Here is a 21,192-nt window from a genome sequence, read left to right on the forward strand (position 1 = left end):
GAGCAGTATTGACAGCGGGAATGTGCTGTGATTTGCGAGTGCAATGTAATTGTATGAGCGGAATGCATATGCTACCTGCTGAATGTATTATTAACTCTTAAACATTAATTTGAAGTATTTCAATGAGTTCGGAATTGTGTGTCATTGAAACCTGATTATTAAATCCATTTTCCCGAAGGACTATTCAAGAGAAGACAGACATTATAGAGAATATGTGCGCTCGTTCAGTGCAGCTCAATACAACAATGTGCATTGGTTGGCAGGGTCGAAAAAAAAAAAACTAAATAAACTATTTTGTGGCCATGTTTGTTATATTATATCGAACTTCTACATCTCATAAGCGAATATGATCCATGACTCATAATGATTTCATAATTATAAAATAAATTATTTATGTGGGTCTGATTATTTTTATTAATTATGAATTATTATATCCTCCCATCTTCCTCTATGAATAAAAGAGCAAGCCTAACTTTCGTGACTAGCATTCGCCCCTGGCCAACTATAATATATTTGTAATATGTATACAGCCCCTACCGAAAGTTTAAGGACACCCCTCCATAAGTGATGTGTCACTGCTGTTCTTTTACTTATGTGAAATCCCTTGCTGTTTATACAGGGAAAAAGTGAAGTTTTTACTGCAAACCGAATATGTCTATCTTCCAAGGTGTCTGTTATGAAACTTACTGAAAAATTACATATTTTGTAGGAAAAAAATTAATTACTCCAGAATGAGTTGACTTAGATAAATAAATTTTGGAATGGAGTTAGATATTATCTCCAGTCATTCTTTCACATCTCAATAATCTTCGACTTCACGTCCATGCTCACTCAATTTCGAGCTACTTTCATTCTTTTTTTCAAGGAAGAAATCCAACCTTTTCACACGTGTAGCAAACTCCACAGCTGATTACTAAAAATGGTGGGAATAAGCTGATTTACCAACGTTTACTACTCCAAATGTAATTATGTAAATGAAGTGGCGGACTTGTGTCCATTTACCACGAATTTCAAGCTAAAGAGAATTTTAGAAAATGGAAATTTGTCCTAAAGGAAACAAAAAACAATCTGGATTACAATACCTGCACCAACTATCACAAATTTCCCTAAACAAGAAGCAATAATTGCACAAGAAGTCTTTCAGATATATCTAACTCTATCCCAAAATTCACTGATCTAAATCAATCCATTCTGGAGTAATTAATTTTTTTCCTACAAAATTTATGTAATTTTTCAATAAAGTTTATAACAGAAAAATTGTTATATAATCCATAGTTTGGAAGATAGACAGATTTGGCTTGGAGTAAATACTTCACTTTTCACAGACATTTGGTCCCTGTATAAACATCAGGGGTTTTCACATAAGTATAAAGACAGGACTGAAATATCACTTATGGAGAGGTATCCTTACACGTTTGGTAGGGGCTGTACATAATTTGTAATTTCAATAAGTTCCATTTAATTAAATTAAGTACGTTAATAATTGGGGAATTTTTTCCCTGGGAAAAGTATTAATTTGGGACTAACATATTATCAGCATTTTCTGTTGTACTCTATCCAAGGAATGAGCTGTTAAAATCTGCATAGTTATATTATTTCCACTGTGTACAAACTACGATACTTTCCGAGAACAGCCACATTTACGTCACGTAAAAAAACTCTGTCCCTGATAAGGAAGCTTTAAGCGAAATATGTGAACCATACTTTACCCGAATTGAATTTCGACGCTGAATAACCCTGCAGTTGAAAACGACACTAAATAAAATTCTATTCCTGCTACAGACGTCTTGAGCTAAACGCACAAGAAATGTAAATAACTCAATACACAGGCGATATCAAATAAGGAACTCTGAGTCTATATTAAATGTTTACTATAGCATGCTCTTGAAGCTGGACTTCCCTTTTTAAAAATTCAATATAAAATCTGTTACCGTCGACCGGGTATACTTTACACAAGGGAGGTAACTTTACACATTTCTAGAAAAAATCTTTAGAAGACAGCACATTACAGACAATGTGTAGCAACTCCGTGGAACTGATTCTACGTGACAACAGCACATACGTGTAGTAGACTGAAGTGTGTGCCATTATTAAAGCTGTTATACACCATTTTTCTAGAAATGTGTAAAGTTACCCCCCCTTGTGTAAAGTATACCCAGTCGACGGTACGTCAAATAGCATTATGAACTTCTAAAGCTCTCCATTATGTGCATTAACAATTTCACGGAAAAGTATCACCCTCCGAGTATCTTCTGGGAGATTGTAATATTATGACTTGATAATTATCAGTGTAGGACAAAAAGTTCATTTTACATATCCCAGGTATTTCTTAATAAAACTGTTACTTTCAAGGTTGACCACTGCGTCATCAAAGACTTTTTGTTAATGCCTCGCTGTGGTTCTACGACCTACGCGAATATCCTCTACTACATTCTGTTGCAGACAGCTTTGGCGGAAAAGTGGTTCCGTTCGTCTTATTATCAGACTAGTGCAGAAAGGTACGTAACGATCATTTCTTCTACTGTCGTATTCATACACGAATATTGGTGATTACGTTCACTAAACATAAAGGATCTTCAGCTATCCGGGATAGCTCCTCTGCTTGTAAATCTGTCCATTGTATTTTGAGCCCTCAAGACATCTGCCGCAAATTCACTCACCGTCTCCCCTCAGTTCGTCCTTTTACAATGAGCTGAGGTAGATATCTGCTTCATAGAATGTGTCCTAGGTATGCTATTTTTCTTCGTTTTATATCTAAAAATATTTCATGTTCTATACCCATTTACATAAGGACTTCATCGTTTGTACATGAGCTGTGTATAGAATTCTTAACACTCTCCTATAGCTTTATAGCCACATGTCAAATGCCACCTCTCCTCTAAATAGGGTAACCAGATGTCAGGATTTCGCAGTACATGTCCTACTATTTTACATTTTGTGAGGCTCTTCCTTGATAAAGTAAAATGTCTGGCTTTTTTCGACAGAAGTAAATTTCAATTTAATTTAATTAATTATTGGGTTATTTTATGACACTGTATCAACATCTAGGTTATTTACCGTCTGAATTATATGAAGGTGATAATGTCGGTGAAATGAGTCCGGGGTCCAGCACCGAAAGTTACCCAGCATTTGCTCGTATTGGGTTGAGGGAAAACTCCGGAAAAAACCTCAACCAAGTAACTTGCCCAGACCGGAATTCGAACCCGGGCCACCTGGTTTCGCAGCCAGACGCGCTGACCGTTACTCCACAAGTGTGGACGTAAATTTCAATGTTGCTATTGATTGAACATTACAGATGTGAGAGTGAAACACCACACTGTTAATGATATTATTCCTTGTGTTCAGTATATTAATAAAAAGCAGAAATGTATTGTATTTCTTCTGTAGAATAATTCTTTTTTCTTGGAGACTATAGATTTACAATGGAGTAAATTTTTTGAACAGGTTGTGAATGTTACGTGTTTCTAGCAATTGCTGTTCAAATGTCAATTACCCCCTGTGGTGGCTGAATGGCCAGACCTTCAGATTGTCACTCAGGTGTTCAGTGTTCGAGACCCGGTCAGACCTGGGATTTTTCATTGAAAAATCCAGTGACACTTGTGGTGGAAAAGGTCGCAGTTGGGGTTTTCTCGAGGTTCTCCCGTTTCTCCATATTAGGCATCTACTGTACACTATTCAGTCAACATTTCTCCATTTCGTCATCATTCCATAGCATTCTCCGAGCGCCGGTTGGCGACGCACGGAGGGGGTTGGCCTAAGGATGAGGGGGAAGGGGAGGGGTGCTTTATCGAAACCTGAGTACACAGAGAACCTTAGTGTAGCCAGCGGGTGTGATGTGAATAATAATGAATAAGGGGCGGATTTCTATGACATGTTATATTTTTTCCTGTGGGATTGTTTCAGTTTTCAGAATCATTTAAACTTATTTTAATGTACCCAAGTACATATGATATTTCCATGCAGATATTCTGCGTCATCATACGATGAAAGAGTAATGGAACGGAGAAAAATGTACTTCGGTACATTAAAATAATATATATGATACGCGTAAATCACTTCGTGATTTAAGACGGCGCTTATTCCGTCGGATCCCGGCCAACTAGTCACTCATAACGAGTGCACCATGGACTTCTGTCCTACGTTCATAGACATCTATGACTTAGTGCAGAGGGCAGTCACTAGAGAGAACCCAAGAGTTGGAACTTAAACTGAGACGATTCTGTCCGACGCCGGGGTGGGTATTCGGTGTGGCTTAGTGGATAAAGCATCAGCACGTAGAGCTGAAAACCAGGGTTCAAATCCCGGCGCCGGAGAGAATTTTTCTCCGTTCCATTACTCTTTCATCATTTAAACTTAATTCCAAGCATTCTGAAGAAAATTGAAGGGGTTTTATTGGGCATATAAATGCATATTTGGATCATATTTAATTTTGTAGCATATTTATTACGAAACTGCATATTAACGTTATATTTTGGTAATAACTGTATGCACATTTAGGCATTTTTTAAGTTGTATAGCATATTTAGTAAAAATTCGCGTCATAATGTCATATTTTCAATTTTCTCATATTTAATAACGAGGCGTGGTAAAATGTAATATTATAAAAGTTTCCCAGAATATACCTAAAAGTCCACATCTGTGGAGTAAAGGTTAGCGCGTCTGGCCGCGAAACCAGGTGGCCCGGGTTCGATTCCCGGTCGGTGCATGTTACCTGGTTGAGGTTTTTTCCGGGGTTTTCCTTCAACCCAATATGAGCAAATGCTGGGTAACTTTCGGTGCTGAACCCCGGACTCATTTTACCGGCATTATCACCTTTATCTCATTCAGACGCTAAACAACCTAAGATGTTGATAAAGCATCGTAAAATAACCTACTAAAATAAAATATATCTAAAAATACCTATATTTTCGGAGAAATGTAATACTATGAAAGTTTTTTTCAGAATAGCTCTAAAATGCCTATATTTTCGCAGAAATGCAATGAAAAGAAAGTATGCACTGACTGTGGAATGTGGGGTTTCAAGTAGCAGGTAGGTTTCTATCGTTTGGCCCTGCGGACGAAAACATGCTGTACACAACAAAACAGAGTTTCCTTACAATTTTCAAGAGTTCGTAACTTTCTTCTCGCTCTCGGTCACTCCTTGTTTCTTCGGTATCTTTCCAACATGCTATTCTAAAGACAGAGGACATTGAGGTAATCTGCTTAAACATAACATCCAACTGCAAATCTAGTCTTTCAGGTGAAGCTCCCTGTAAAGCAGATTTGAATAATTTCAAGGGAAAAATTGTTCCGGGGTCGGGTATCGATCCCGGGACCTCTGGTTGAACGTACCAGCGCTCTGCCAACTGAGCTACCCGGGAACTCCACCCGACACCGTCTCAACTTTTCCCTTTATATCCACACAACTCGCGTGGGCTGACGAAACGCCAGAGACCCACATCGAGTGCACACAATCTCTGTGTGTCGGGTGGAGTTCCCGGGTAACTCAGTTGGCAGAGCGCTGGTACGTTCAACCAGAGATCCCGGGATCGACACCCGGCCCCGGAACAATTTTTCCCTTGAAATTATTCAAATCTGCTTTACAGGGAGCTTCACCTGAAAGATTAGATTTGCATAATATATACGTCACTGTGTACGTTAACAGAAAACCACAATTCTAAGTCACACAGAGATTGTGTGCACTCGATGTGGGTCTCTGGCGTTTCGTCAGCCCACGCGAGTTGTGTGGATATAAAGGGAAAAGTTGAGACGATGTCGGGTGGAGTTCCCGGGTAGATCAGTTGGCAGAGCGCTGGTACGTTCAACCAGAGGTCCCGGGATCGATATCCGGCCCCAGAACAATTTTTCCCTTGAAATTATTCATAACATCCAACTGTTTAGACATTATATTTTAATCAATATATAATGCCGAGAATTTAAAAATTCTAACCTGCATGTGTTACTGATAAAATCATATTTCGAATTTTATTGGTTATATTTTTATTTTTAGGTCATAAATCCATGCATATATCCTAGTTTTTTAGGTCATAGAAATGCGTCCCCTAATAATGAACATTTTAATGTATTTATCAAATGTTTTTATTCTTCTGAAGAAGGTAATAAATAGAAATTGAACATTGGAATTAAGCTTTTGGGTAATCCACCACGTTTCGAAACTACATACATTAGGGTAAGACCAGAGAGGTCGGCTACTGTTGGACTCTATGGGGAGGAAATTCACAGTAATACTAGAAAATTTGAACAGCTACTTTTAAAATGAGCCGAACAGAGTAGGCGATCTCTCTGGTCTTACCCTGATGATGGAACCTTCATGTAGTTCTTAAACGTTGGAAATGTCAAGTTCCAGGATACGATGGATTACCCAAAAGCCTAATTCCAATTACAGTCAACGCGAAAGCCTAAAAACTCAAAGCAATTGAATATTTTGTCAGGCTTTTTTCAGAATGTTCTGCCGTCCAAATTTTGATCTGGTCACTTGCCCGTAAATAGGGTAAAGGTTGGTAATACTGTGATACGAGTAATATTGTGATACTTCTTTTTAAGAATTTATTAGAATTTTACTGAGCGAGAGGAAGATCGTTTTTTTTTTTTGCGTCAACGTATTAAGGGAATGTTCGTGGATGAGTGGCTGCACAAAATCGGTCCTTCTCTCGCTCAGTAAAATTGCAATAAATTCTCACAAAGAACTATCACAATATTACCAACCTTTAACCTATGCCATCTTTTAAAATCTACGTTTCAATAAGCAGTGCTTTAAGTGGTTTTAGAAGAGATGGTGGTCTGTAACTAATATGAGTAAATACAGGAAGGGTATTGGAGATAATTTCAAGAGAATCAAAAATTAATTTCAAAATGAAATAGGATATAACATAGGACCTATTTTAAAACTTTGATTATAAAAACTACAAATAACCTCTTCGCATACAACATAATTTAGAAACTGCACCAGTAGAAATTTATTCGCATCTTACTACATTTAAAAAGTAACACACTTACGCTTAATGTTGTTATCCGAAACTTACACCAAAAGCCACAGCTTCCCATACTTCCTTTCCATCGCATGTTGGACATTCTATAGTCTTACAAATCCAAAGAGATACTGATCTCACATGTGTCTCGCACCAACCTAAACTAGGCTGAGACTTTTGGAGATGAAACTGTTTTTAGAATTGACAAAATACTGAGAAAAACAGAGTAATCTTCTGTTATATAAATCTCATTCATCCAGAATTACTGGAAGCTGCTGAACCTTTATGTGGAAAATGTATCAAAATTTCGTTAACATTTTGTAAAGCAGTTTTCACTGCATTCATAATACGTAATTAAATACAAGCTAAGCAAATTAAACAGTTTGGGATGGATGGTAACCATATATGAAGGTATATAACATTCATATTTCATCAGTGCTATTAACGGTATGCCATACCGGCTCGTTTCCCAGGTTTCGGATGCGTGCCCGGCTCATACCTGCCGACTTTGAGCACTGCCATATAGTAGAATTGACTAGATATAATCACAGTCTAGTATATACAGTCACGAAGCTTGAGTTGTGAGGGTGCTAGGAACAATAGAATGTGCCGGCATTGTCTGTAATGAGGCGATATTAGCGATCCTAGTGGTTAGCAACTATCTATGGATGCATATTTACTACGTATTGACTGTATATACTAGACTGTGATATAACATTGGACTAATTTGTGTCTTAATGACAAAGATAAATAAAATAATGTTAATGTGGAAGCGTAGTAACTTTAAGAACTTGATTATCCCACAAATTACTGCAGTTTTTCCTCCTTTAATTCTTTTTAATTTCTGTATCGTTGTTACCATCACTAATAGTTTCCACTTCTACATATTTTACAACAGAGCTACCTCACTCGTCATTTTCACACTCCGTTAATTGATTAGTTTTATGAGCTACGTTATAAAAAATAATATCTTTAACACTAATCCAAAAATGCATATACGGTAGTTTTCAAAAGCAACGCATAATTGCAATTAAAATTTAATGAAGGGGTTTGGGAGAAAAGACAGACACGTCAAACCTTGTATCTAGAAAGAAATATTTTTATGGACACAAACTATTTTTGTGACTATTATTACGAGTTATAACGTCATCAAGAACATTTATAAATGACACCGTATATTTTTAATATCATCTGAAAGAGCATATTCTTTGTGTCGCTATGCAATACTTCCTGTGTTTTAAACAGAAGCACTATGATTATGGTTACTATCGCAACAATTAAATTGTTCATACATTCTATTAGTTCTTAGTCTACGTTATGAAAGCAATTTCACTATTGAAATCAACATAAAACAAAATTATCTTAACAGAAAATTACAGAATTGAAATTCTGTTGATGACAGGATTTGATTAAAGAAAACGTACACAACAAGAGGAATGCACACTTTTTAATGAAACTCATTCAACTCGGCCATCTCTGTAAGATACGAAAATGCATAAGACCCAGTCCTGTGCCAACTTCAACTGTCACTTATTCTGCAAGGAATACTTCCCAGACACATCTTACATGTAACGGACCTCATAGAGAACGATAAGTTAAACCAGTGGTCGTCAGCACTCGCTGAAATGAGTATCGGGTAAGGAGTGTATCGGAATATGCACCGTGGTGCAGAAGGGGGAGAGAGAGAGAGAGAGCCTTAGCTGAAATCACAAAGACAAACGCCGGATAGAAAATTTACATATCATGATTCATCACTGCCTCAATCAATTAATATCATAAACATTAATCAAAATCTAAAATCAATTACATAAACACAATGACCCACCGCTGTGGAGTAACGGTTAGTATGCCTGACAGTGAAACGAGCGGGCTCGGGTTCAAATCCTAGTTGGGACAAGTTACTTGCTGGAGGTTTTTCAGGGGGTTTTCCCTCAACTATTAAGAGCAAATGCTGGGTAACTCTCGGCGCTGGACCCTGAACTCATTTCGCCGGCATTATCACCTTCATCTCGCTCAGACGCTAGATAACTACAAAAGTTGATAAAGCGTCGTAAAATAATCAAATAAAAAACACATGACAATAGAAACAGGAATTTAACAGTAAAGACTGCCTGCTACACCCATATATCAGTCCACACATGTGGAGTAACGGTGAGCGCATCTGGCCGCGAAACCAGATGCCCCGGGTTCGAATCCCGGTCGGGGAAAGTTACCTAGTTAAGGTTTTTCCGGGGTTTTCCCTCAACCCAATACGAGCAAATACTGGGTAACTTTCGGTGCTGTATCCTGGACTCATTTCACCGGCATTATCACCTTCATTTCATTCAGACGCTAAATACCTTGAGATGTTGATACAGCGTCGTAAAATAATCCAATAAAATAAAATATCCATATATCCTACACACGCAATATGACCACAGATATTAAAGCGTGTATAAATAAACTTAACAAATCTGAAAGTTAGACTTTATAAAACAGTTATATTACCGGTTGTTCTGTATGGTTGTGAAACTTGGACTCTCACTCTGAGAGAGGAACATAGGTTAAGGGTGTTTGAGAATAAGGTGCTTAGGAAAATATTTGGGGCTAAGAGGGATGAAGTTACAGGAGAATGGAGAAAGTTACACAACGCAGAACTGCACGCATTGTATTCTTCACCTTACATAATTAGGAACATTAAATCCAGACGTTTGAGATGGGCAGGGCATGTAGCACGTATGGGCGAATCCAGAAATGCATATAGAGTGTTAGTTGGGAGTCCGGAGGGAAAAAGACCTTTAGGGAGGCCGAGACATAGATGGGAGAATAATATTAAAATGGATTTGAGGGAGGTGGTATATGATGATAGAGACTGGATTAATCTTGCACGGGATAGGGACCGATGGCGGGCTTATGTGAGGGCGGCAATGGACCTTCGGGTTCCTTAAAAGCCATTTGTAAGTAAGTAAGTAAGTATAAATAAACTTAACAAAATAAAACTATATCCAAAATGATCGCAGAATAAAGACTTTTAAAATTTTACACTTTGTTGTTGTTTAGTAACTCTCCGAAGACAGGTTTGAAAAATGACACCAATTGGGAATCACTCATAAGGCAACTAAGGAGTTGATGGGGTAGGATGATCAGATCCTTTCCCCCTCCATTGCATACATCGCTGACTAGTATTACTCGTTGCATGAATGATTGCCAACGGCCAGTAGGTGAACTAAAGCATAAACACTTCGTAGGAGATGGATCGTATAGCATGCCATGCATGCCACTCTCGAAATTGGCAATCATTCATGCAATGAGTAATAACATATTACTCTAATCAGACTATGTTGCATACAAACAAGTGTTCTTCCTCTGACACAATCATCAAGTCAGATGTACTGCCTAATAATAGATGCATCAGCTAGAGCCTCAATCAGAAGTGTTTTACAGTTAATGCAATAGTTAAACAATAATTATTGATCCTGTACCAATACAACGTGCAAAAGAAAATTGCATGTTGAATCGTGCTTAAACGTGTGCCATTAAATAGGCTATTAGAGATGCATCAAGAAATGCAGTGTGCAACATCCTTGGCAAACCATGACCTACCCAAATACGTCATTAGATTCTAGCCTTAACAAATTGTTTGTAAATTATATGCAATTTTGTACATCTAAGACGCTTGCAGTTTTTAACAATAATAACCTGAGAGCTGCATCGTAATATGGCTGTTCGTGATAAGAAATTATTTTCTTAAGTTAAATGAAGAACAAAAACGTAATTACGCGAATATACCGTGAATTCATTCAAAACTTTCCACCTCGATTAATTTTAGATGTCAAGAGACAAGATTTTGAGGAAAAACACATCGATTTATTGTTCGCGTAGGCTTCCGCGGCTGGTGTACATGGTGTGTGGATAAGCTTCAGGGATTCTACTGCGTTGTCTTGGTGTTATTGGCTGACGTTTCGACCGCTGTGTTGTGGCCATATCCAGAGCAGTTGTTGGATAAGGAAATAGTCTGCCAGTACTTATATATATAGTAGTCTCGATGGTACTACTATATATATATATATATATATATATATATATATATATATATATATATATATATAAGTACTGGCAGACTATTTCCTTATCCAACAACTGCTCTGAAGATGGCCACAACACAGCGGTCGAAACGTCAGCCAATAACACCAAGACAACGCGGTAGAAGCCCTGAAGCTTATCCACACACCACATCGATTTATTCTTGGAGGAGGAAGTTCAAACAAATGCTAGATTGAATTTTCTGTTTCCACCCTTACAACCCCCACTCACACCCATGAATTTCAAATTGCACCCCCTATCTTCGGATACACATTTTAAAGGGAAATGATAAACCTTGTATGTCCACACCTGTGGACTAACGGTTAGCGCGTCTGGCCACGAAACCAGGTGGCCCGGGTTCGATTCCCTGTCGGGGCAAGTTACCTGGTTGAGGATTTTTTCTGGGGTTTTCCCTCAACCCAATATGAGCAAATGCGGATTCATTTCACCTGCATTATCACCTTCATCTCATTCAGACGCTAAATAACTTAAGATATTGACAAAGCGTCGTAAAATAACCTACTAAAATAAAAAAAAAATCTTATCCGTCTAATCAAAAAAAAATTAAGTCGGTGTGAGATAGAGCCATGAACGTATAATTTACAGTAATGAGTCTAAGTTTCGTAAATACTGTATTATAATGTACTATGAAAATACTGTGTTTTTACTGTATGTACTAGAAAACAAATCTGGTACGACTCGAGTTCCTGTTGTAAAATTGTCCGGCGATTTTTTTTCTTTTTAAGTTTATTTATACACGCTTTAACATCTTAGACCAGGCCTGCACAAGGTTTGCGCTCTCCGAGCCGGCTCACAGCTCATGAGCGGAATGCAGATATTAGCTGCGCTCTGTATAAGGGTGAACTGGAAGAAGGGGTGATCGCGTACAAAATATACACAAAAGGAAATACAGTACTAGTAAGAGTGTTTATGAAATGAATTCCCGTTCAGTGTTTGCAAAACTATCTTGAACTATTATTAATTAATAAAGAAATATTTATTTTACAGAAATAATAAAAATTCTATAGCTACTTAAATGTACAATATCATTTTGTTATATTTTTATTTATCAGTACATCAAAACGAAGTTTTATGCTGTTGGCAGCTGAAAGGAACAGTAGCCTACTGATCGTAATGAAACATCAGTTACAGATGTTCGATGTCTACCTTTATTAAAGTTGATTATATAAAACAGTTGCTCACAAATATAAATGTTGAGCCAAACATAGCAATCATTTTCACAGCCAGTCTGTGTAGTCGTGGATATTATTGCTAATGTTTAGTCTTGTAAAACTCAACCAGGCTAGTAGTATTATTGAAACGATCTTTAGCCCTTAGGTCACATTGAAGATCAATAAGTTCGAGCTGTAAATCGTTAAATGTTAAATGTTATGTTCCGGCTTTTAGATTCCTCCATACTGTACTGTAGCAGTAGGTAAGCAACGTGAAACAGTTACTGAGAATAGGCCTACACACCAAGAGGCCTATATATATATATATATATATATATATATATATATATATATATATAATGTTATATGATTAGTCCTCTTGCTACACACTGCACTCCACTAGATAACTGAGTGGTCGTTTCCCTCTCCTCTACCTATAGCAAGTCTATGTCATTCTGACGTATCTTCCTCTCCGTTTCGGCGAGCGGTAAACACAGCTCTCCCGCTCCGAGGGAGCTCGCGCGCTCGTTGAGCGCTGTTTGTGCAGGTATGTCTTAGACTATATCGTGTGTGTAGGATCTTTGGGTATTTATCAGTAAGCTGTGAACTACTGTGATTCTGTTTCTATTGTTATTTGTTATAAATGTTGTTGTATTCAGCAAATATGACTCGTCACTCACATTTCCGTTGAAAATACACGGGCCGATTATATTACGCGGTTCTTGCACATGCCGCACTAGAACTGAAACTGTCTGTATCGAGTCTGACGGAACACGTACAGAGTGATTCATATAAAACTAAAACATGTCTTTAATTATTTCAACAAGAATGACGCTAAACACAATTTGTTAGACCTCAGATATAGAATATCTTTGGGAGATTACTCATCTTTATAGAAAATTCTGAAAAAAGTCCTCCCTCCTGCTTAAGGCACAACTCAACATGTCGTTCCATGTTTCTGGTCGCTCATTGGAGGACTCTGTTGTTAACCATAGGACTCGTGCGTAATGTTCTACTTCAAATCGTCCAATGTCTGGGGACGTGTGGCGTAAACTCTGTCCTTCCTACAGGAAGAAGATCGGTGTTGTCAAATCCGGAGATCTCGGTGGCCACAGGTTCTTGGAAATTATCCGATCGTCAAAGAAACTTCCAATTAGCTCCATACTTCCGTTTTGATATAAGACACGTGGCGCAGTCTTGTTGAAAATATAAAAAATCCACATATCATTCGTGAAGCACCTATGTACCCAGAAAGGGTCGGACTTTGGTGCGCAATCGTCGCACAGAGAATAGTCGGACCAATTTTTTTCAACCGACTGTAAACACTGCAGAGTGCCGTCGCAGTTCCATGCAGCTTGCTGAGCAACTGGACGATGTAGAGCTGGGTCAAGGGTCCTGCCTCGAGCAGGAGGGAAGAACATTTTCAGAATTTTGTAGGGGAGAGAGTTGGCCAAAACAAGATACTTAACGCGAAATAGCGAAATCACTGAGAGGAATAAGAAACAATATTGTTTATGAGTCCCTTAAGGAATGTATTTTAATAAGTGACTGGAAATTTGCTCTGTATCACAATGCTTAAGAGGAAAATAATGTTTATTGAAAGTTGTACAAGTGTCCCGTTTTGCCAAACTGGTTGGATAAGACGAGATAGTTATATAAACAATTGAAATTGTTGTAATATTAATGAATAAGTCACAAAAATTGCACACAAAACATTAGTATGAACACAACAAATTATTTCTATGTCAATTTGTACATTATATTGCTATTAATTATTATAAATGTTATAATTATTCAAATTCAAAAATTTTCATGTACAGAAAACGCATATGAATTCATCACAATCTTCTGGATCTATGCCACACACTCCTCGTGAGTCCACTCTTGGCATGGGGCACACCGGATTCGCCCCTCTTCCGATTTTGAATTTAAATTGAGGTCGTTGCAATAAATACATGCCTCATCTTTGTCTTCGTTTTCCTCCTCCTCAGAGCTGTTTAAGGAATCAGTGGACCTAACTCTTTTTAATTGCTTTTCGACTTTTTGTTTTCCGATTTCTTAAAGTTTAATTTTTTACTATTTTTCTTGCCCTTGCTTCCACAGCTAGTGCATGCTCATTCTTGTAAGGTGAAGAGGTCAATATTGCTGCCTTGCCTTGTCTTCTATTATTATTTTTTGGTCCTACTTAATACCGACCTTGAGGAATTCCGTTTTGGCCAACTGCGTGGCATCTCGTTTTGTCAGACCACGCGTTGAAATTTAAAATGTGAAGCACCGATAGTTACGAAGAAAGATATCGAATTTAACTGAACTACAATTGAAGACTAATAACTATAGAATTATTTCAAACACTTACTTATTGACTGTTGAAGTTAAATGCCTCGTTATGAACACCTTAAAATGAAGGAAATATTTTAGGAAACACGGCTTTCTAAATTCTGATTCACACAACACACAGAGACGTGTAAATTCTCACCAAGTAATGGCTGCCCAGTAAAGAGCTTGCGTATAGGAAGGGAGTACATGTCTCATTTGAGAGTTGGCAGCATTTTCCTACGAAATAAATGTGATATCCTGTTTTGCCGTACCATCTTGTTTTAGCCAACTCTCCCCTATAGAGGTTACTAATTTCTCAAACATACTCTACATTTGAGGTATAACAAAATGTGGTTAGCATCATTCTTGTTTAAATAAATAAAGAAAGAAATGTATTAGTTTTATATGAATAAATCTGTATAAAACACATACTGTGATTTGTTCTATGGCGCGGGACTTGGACATCTTGTAGAAGGAGTTGGTGTGGTCATAACCACTCTTCTTTTACTGCTACACTGTCGTTTTCTCTTGTACGTGTCCGGGAGTGGATTTTTTTTATAAACGTAGTAGTGGTAATATTATTCTTTTTCTATCGAAACTTACTTGGATGAGATTACAGTTAGAGTCTGTTCAATTTTCTCGAATGCAGTTTCACAAAAAAAGACTTCGCCGACTGACCCTTTTCTGCTCCCTAATAATTGGTTGTCACAAATAGACCTAAATGTCTTACTATGATAGAAATCTTGACTTCGCCCAGTAGTAACTAATCACAATCCACTGAAAAACTGACACGTTTCTTTTAACTCCACGTGGAGGGAGAGCTGTCACATCCGTGAATAACCCGTGAAATATCAGTCATTGAGCGGTCGAAGTGTGGCAACTGTGCAGGATGTGAATGGGAGTGGCCAGAAGTGTTTTGGCAGGAATTAATAAATCTGCTAAGTGGGCGTTCAATGATGTCACCGAACTGTACACGAGGAAATTGAACGAACTGTACATGGTCCACTTATTTACAGACGGTTCCTTTTTATACACTGGGAGAGGAACTGCAATCCGTCGGCATTAAACGACCTTGTGAAGAGGTGTATAGGATGAGTAAAATATCAGCCTCGAAGGGTACACAGGTAGGTATTTCTCTAGCAATTCCTCATCGATCACCAGACCGTCTTCGATAGTGTTCCAGTTACCATTCTGGCCGTTGGATCTAAGGTTCGCGTTTTGAAACCCGACCGAAGGCAGTGAAATTTAAAGGGCGATAAAATCATTTTATGATTTCCTTCGGGAAGCAAGTAAAGCTACGGGTCTCATTTCGTAGATTTACGACACGTAAAAGAGCTTCCCCTGATAGAGAATTCTAGAAAAAATTTGTCTGTCATTTGAAGGGTTCAGAGCCATAGTGGGCCAAGCGCCATTTATTAAAAACGTAGAAAGCAAGAGTTAAAGTTAAGTGAATACCATAGTTTAATGAAGATTGACATATCCACTTAGTTTTAATGTGTATACTTTATATTATTTGCTATATGTTTCCATTCAATTATGGTAATAACTTCATTTTAACCCTTGTTTTCTACGGTTTTAGTAAATGGCGCTTAGCCCACTATGGTTCTGAACCCTTCATTTGTCACTACGTTGAATTTGGACTCTGAATGACCTCTGCCATTGCAAACGTCGTTAAAGTAAATACTACTATTGAAATGGACGTAAATTTTTTCTCTACAATAATTTTAGTAAACGTTCGCAGTAAAACAATTAGGGAACTATTACTTCAGTATATGAATTTTAACATTGGCAACCCTCTATCATTTTTCCGATTCAACACACTGTATATTTACGATTGTTTTACGATTTTCTGTGTTTCCTAACAAAAGTTCCAACACTGGCAACGCTTTTGCATTAAAAACAAGTTAACTTCTATTTAGTTGTCGCGCTTCTTTTATTTCCCTGTGATATAGAGGTAAAATGTATTTTTTGCATTATAACGTCAAGTGTCTACTAATGACAACATGGAATGCAGGGTTGGTAAGAAATGATGCGTTTCCCAATTAACCTTGACTATATTATGCATTATTTTCAGATTTCCTATACTTTCTAACAAAAAATTGCAACATTGACAGCACAATCATATTAAAAACAACAAATTAACTTCTGTTTAGAATTGTATAGGTTTATTTCCCATGGATATAGAGATAAAAAATGTATTTGTGCATAACTTCAAGTCTCGGAAAAAGCTTAGAATGCAAAATTGAAAGAGGTGTAATAATGTTGTTTAAATGCAACTTTTTTCATTTATTCAACTTGCTTAGATAATTTAAAATTTCACATGCATCAACATAATTCTGCATTGATGAGCAACTGATATCCGTAACTAAATGTTAACATAAACATCACTGACCCATGGTAACTTATTCTGTTTGACAACAGATTTTCTCGGAATACTTCCGATTTTCACGTCGTCTTTTCACAAAGTTTCCTTAATTATGAAACTACTATATTTCCATTTGGATTTACTTTATCTTTCCAGGAAGAACCAAAGTTCTGTGACGTATGTAACAGTCTGCATAATGGAGAAAGCAATGGAAGATTATATACAGTATTCAGAAGAGGTATATGTTGGGCTTTTGACGTGATTATTTCTTTTCTTTTTCCTCTTTGGTCATATCGCGAGTTAATCTTTGGTTGAAATCCGAAGGTCTATATACTATTGTTGAGGCTGGTTCTATTGTTGTGAACTAGATGGCGACTGTATATCAGTCATATATATATATATATATATATATATATATATATATATATATATATGACTGATTTGTTATGAATATGATTTCGGTGATGAATAAGGCCGGTGATATCAGGGATGTTGTGGCATTTGCCTTACGGTTGAAGAAAAACCCTGAAAAACCTCAACAAGGAAATTGAACCCGACCGGGAATAGAACCCGGGCCCTCTGCGTAAGAGACCAGCATGCTGACCCCTACACCACAGAGGTGGTCGATTATTTCTTATTGTAGGTAAAGATGTAAAAAATGTCACTTTTGTGAGTAACAGGAAGCAGTGACGTTATGAAATGAACTGGGTCCAGACTTACTAGACAACACTTGCAGTCACTATGGTTTTGAAAACGAGTCCATGTCATAGGAGGGAAGTAGCGTCATAGAACGAGTCCATTTTATACGAGGGGAGAAGGCTGAAGTTTCAAGTTGCTCAATAAATAAAATGTAAAGTATTATTCGTTTATATGGGAGAATAATAAAACATTTTTAGAAAAAGAATTCAAAGCTAGAGAAGATGAGGAGCAGACAGACTTTAGAGCAACAGATCCGCAACGGATAATGTGTTTATAGTGTACAGAAAAATATTAAAACTGGAGGGCAACAGATTCATTTCGTATTCGTTGATTTGGAAAAAGCTTGTGATAATGTACCGTAAAATAAATTATGTTAAATATTATATGATATAAAAATTAATGAGACCATTATAACTGCAATAAGAAATTTATATACAATGGTGCTATATCGGAAGTCAAAATGGGGAAGAGTCTTTCAGATTATATTTTGGTCAAGGGGAGAGGATGGTATTTTTTTAAACTTTTTTCCTATTTGGTGTAAAATATTAATTTTTTGTATGTAGAGAGTTCATAGCTGTGGCAACTCAACCAAATAAAAATATTTTGAAAAAAAAAAATTGTTTGGGGGCCCAAATTTGAAAAATAATATACCCAATACAGGATTGTACTAAAACCGATATATCTAAACCGTTTCTAAAGATAGATACAAACAGTTTTTTTTCAAATGTATTTGCAAAAGCATGTTCTAAAAACTGTCTGTAACAAAATTTTGATATTAGTCATTAAGTTTGTAGAATAAACAATTAAAATTTAATAACAATTTTCTGATTTCCTTTCTTGCAAACAAACGGACGTATTTTTAAAATGAAATCAATTAACAAAATTCTGTTATAGAGAAAAGTTTCCTAATAGTCTAAAGAATGTGTGTTCTAAATTTCATGTATGTATCTTTAATAGTTCAGAAATTATATCCATTTTTGTTTGCAATGTAGCAAAAAAAATGAAGTTACTGGAAATCGATAAAAGCGGGCGTGTGATTTAAAAATCCATAGCGCAGGAAGTTTAAAAATGACGTCTCAACATCCGATAAGGGCACAAATACCCACAAAATGTTATGCAATACATTCCACACATATCAAAGGGTATTTTAAAGAAAAACATTTTTTTTAAATTTAATTTACCGGAAACAACAATAAAAGTGGGCGAGTGATTTAAAAATCCATAATGCAGGAAGTTTAAAAATGGCGACTCAACATCCGATAAGGGCACAAATACCCACAAAATGTTATGCTATGCATTCCACGCATATTACAGAATATTTTAAAGATTTTTTTAATTTACTCATTTTTCACCAAAAAAAACCACCCTCTCCCCTTAAATAAGGATTGCGACAATGGCGTAGCATGCCTCCCATATTATTCAATATGTATTTAGAGAAATTGCTAGAAATATCGAAGAAAAAAATGTTCTAAAATGGGAGTACCTATTGGAGAAGAAAACTAATACACATTTTTATTTATGGATAATCAAGTAATAATAAAACGAAAATATGAAGATTCAGAATATGCTGTTGGGGGATTGACTAATGCCAGAATAGCAAGCTTTGAAGACCAGCCTGCATGGTTCATGCAACAACGGTACCCAGCCACATTATCCCACAGCAGTGCGCGATTAGTTGGATGGTATCTTTCCCCCTTGGATTTGACGAAGAGGTCACGTCGAATGAGCTTTACGCTAGCCGGACTTCAATCCTCAAAACTTTGCTTCCTACGGATATGTTAAGTCATGGGACTACAGAGTCAAGATTCGAGACATTGAACATCAACGCAAAAGGATCAAAGATGAGTACCGCATCACATCTAGAGATGAGCTTAAACGATATTTTCAAGTATCTGTAACAACTGTGACTGTGACAATTAAATATCTGTGACTTTTATCAATGATTTTGTCACACCGATATTTTATATCGATACGTAAGCACAATATGCATGAATTACGCCGATATTTTGTCACACCGATGAAAATTAGCAGGAAATATTGAAGAGCAGTGAAATATGAATACGATTTCTCTATACACACCACTCGTCAGTGATTTATATGGGAAAATCCAACAAAGAAATTATATACATGTACCATTAACAAATAAATACTTACCTAACTTAACAGTAACATGTCAAAAGTTAACCTCATGTACCAAGAGGTTATAATATTATAAACATTGAACCAGTTGATCATTTTTAAATGTAGTTGGGTATGGAGAAATTGAGGTTATATGATTATCCTAATCGTTTTAAAAATTGATCCTTTTTATTGTATATAATATAATGGATAAATTATTTTAAGTCGTGCATTAACATTATAATATTGAGTCACAGAATAAAAATTAATGAAACATAAGTATTCGGAAAAACACTGGAAAATAATTACAAAACAAAACAGTTGTTGAGACAGGATTTTACACAAGATTAAGTACTGGTAACCAATGGTGTTATTATTTAAATCGTGTAATAACTACATCATTTATAATAAGATGAAAAAACTACCGCCCGATTGCTGTTATCGTATCATGCGCACGCGCAAACCTACGACGTAGAGGAGAAAATATCAGTCACAGAGTACAGAATACGGAGCAGATTTCGATAGCGATATTTTGTCACAGATATTTCGCGTCATTAGTCACAGGTTCATCTGTGACAAAAAAATACCTGTGACAAAATATCGGTTTGTGAAATATCGGCCATCTCTAATCACATCTGACCCGTGATTTAAACAACATGCGGTTTAGCCTCCACACGTGTCTGTAGTTTGGTGGAGCATATATGGAACACATACTATGATTAGTCCTATAGTGCAGAACTCTTCGGACACTCTGTAACGCCGAAGTCCGGAAATCATATGGTCGAGCTCTAGCTCCACATTCCTTGCGTGTCTGATTGGAGCGTGTGTGGATATTTCTCAAGCCGGATCGCTGCACGCTTTGTCTGCTAGTGATCCACGCTTCACTGAGTTAAGTGACTTCTCAAGAAAACCTATCAAGCCAAAAAATTCCACTCTGGCTCGTCACGATCTGAACACGGATCTACATTATAAAAAACCAAACACCTACCCGTTCGGCTAACAGTGCTCCCATATACTTACTTACTTACTTACTTACTTACTTACTTACTTACTTACTTACTTACTGGCTTTTAAGGAACCCGGAGGTTCATTGCCGCCCTCACATAAGCCCGCCATTGGTCCCTATCCTGAGCAAGATTAATCCATTCTCTACCATCATATCCCACCTCCCTCAAATCCATTTTAATATTATCTTCCCATCTATGTCTCGGCCTCCCCAAAGGTCTTTTTCCCTCCGGCCTCCCAACTAACATTCTATATGCATACCTGGATTCGCCCATACGTGCTACATGTCCTGCCCATCTCAAACGTCTGGATTTTATGTTCCTAATTATGTCAGGTGAAGAATACAATGCGTGAAGCTCTGCGTTGTGTAACTTTCTCCATTCTCCTGTAACTTCATCCCTCTTAGCCCCAAATATTTTCCTAAGAACCTTATTCTCAAACACCCTTAATCTCTGTTCCTCTCTCAAAGTGAGAGTCCAAGTTTCAC

General features: G+C 37.0%; 1 protein-coding gene and 1 long non-coding RNA gene across 3 annotated transcripts in view; one reads left to right on the forward strand and one right to left on the reverse strand.

The window, feature by feature from the left end:
• The window catches only part of LOC138701146 (uncharacterized), a 228,951-nt gene that overhangs the window by 172,892 nt on the left and 34,867 nt on the right, over positions 1-21,192 (reverse strand). The gene's annotated exons all lie outside the window — the stretch shown is intronic.
• Positions 2,401-21,192, forward strand: part of LOC138701142 (putative fatty acyl-CoA reductase CG5065) — a 47,554-nt gene continuing 28,762 nt past the window's right edge. Inside the window, exon 1 of one of the 2 annotated variants that reach the window (XM_069827748.1) lies at positions 2,401-2,498. The gene's annotated coding sequence lies outside the window, so the exon portion shown is untranslated. The remainder of the gene's footprint in view (positions 2,499-21,192) is intronic. The other variant, XM_069827749.1, reaches the window with a different exon arrangement.

The sequence above is a fragment of the Periplaneta americana genome, chromosome 6 (assembly GCF_040183065.1).
Source record: "Periplaneta americana isolate PAMFEO1 chromosome 6, P.americana_PAMFEO1_priV1, whole genome shotgun sequence".
NCBI classification, from domain to species: Eukaryota; Metazoa; Arthropoda; class Insecta; order Blattodea; family Blattidae; genus Periplaneta; species Periplaneta americana.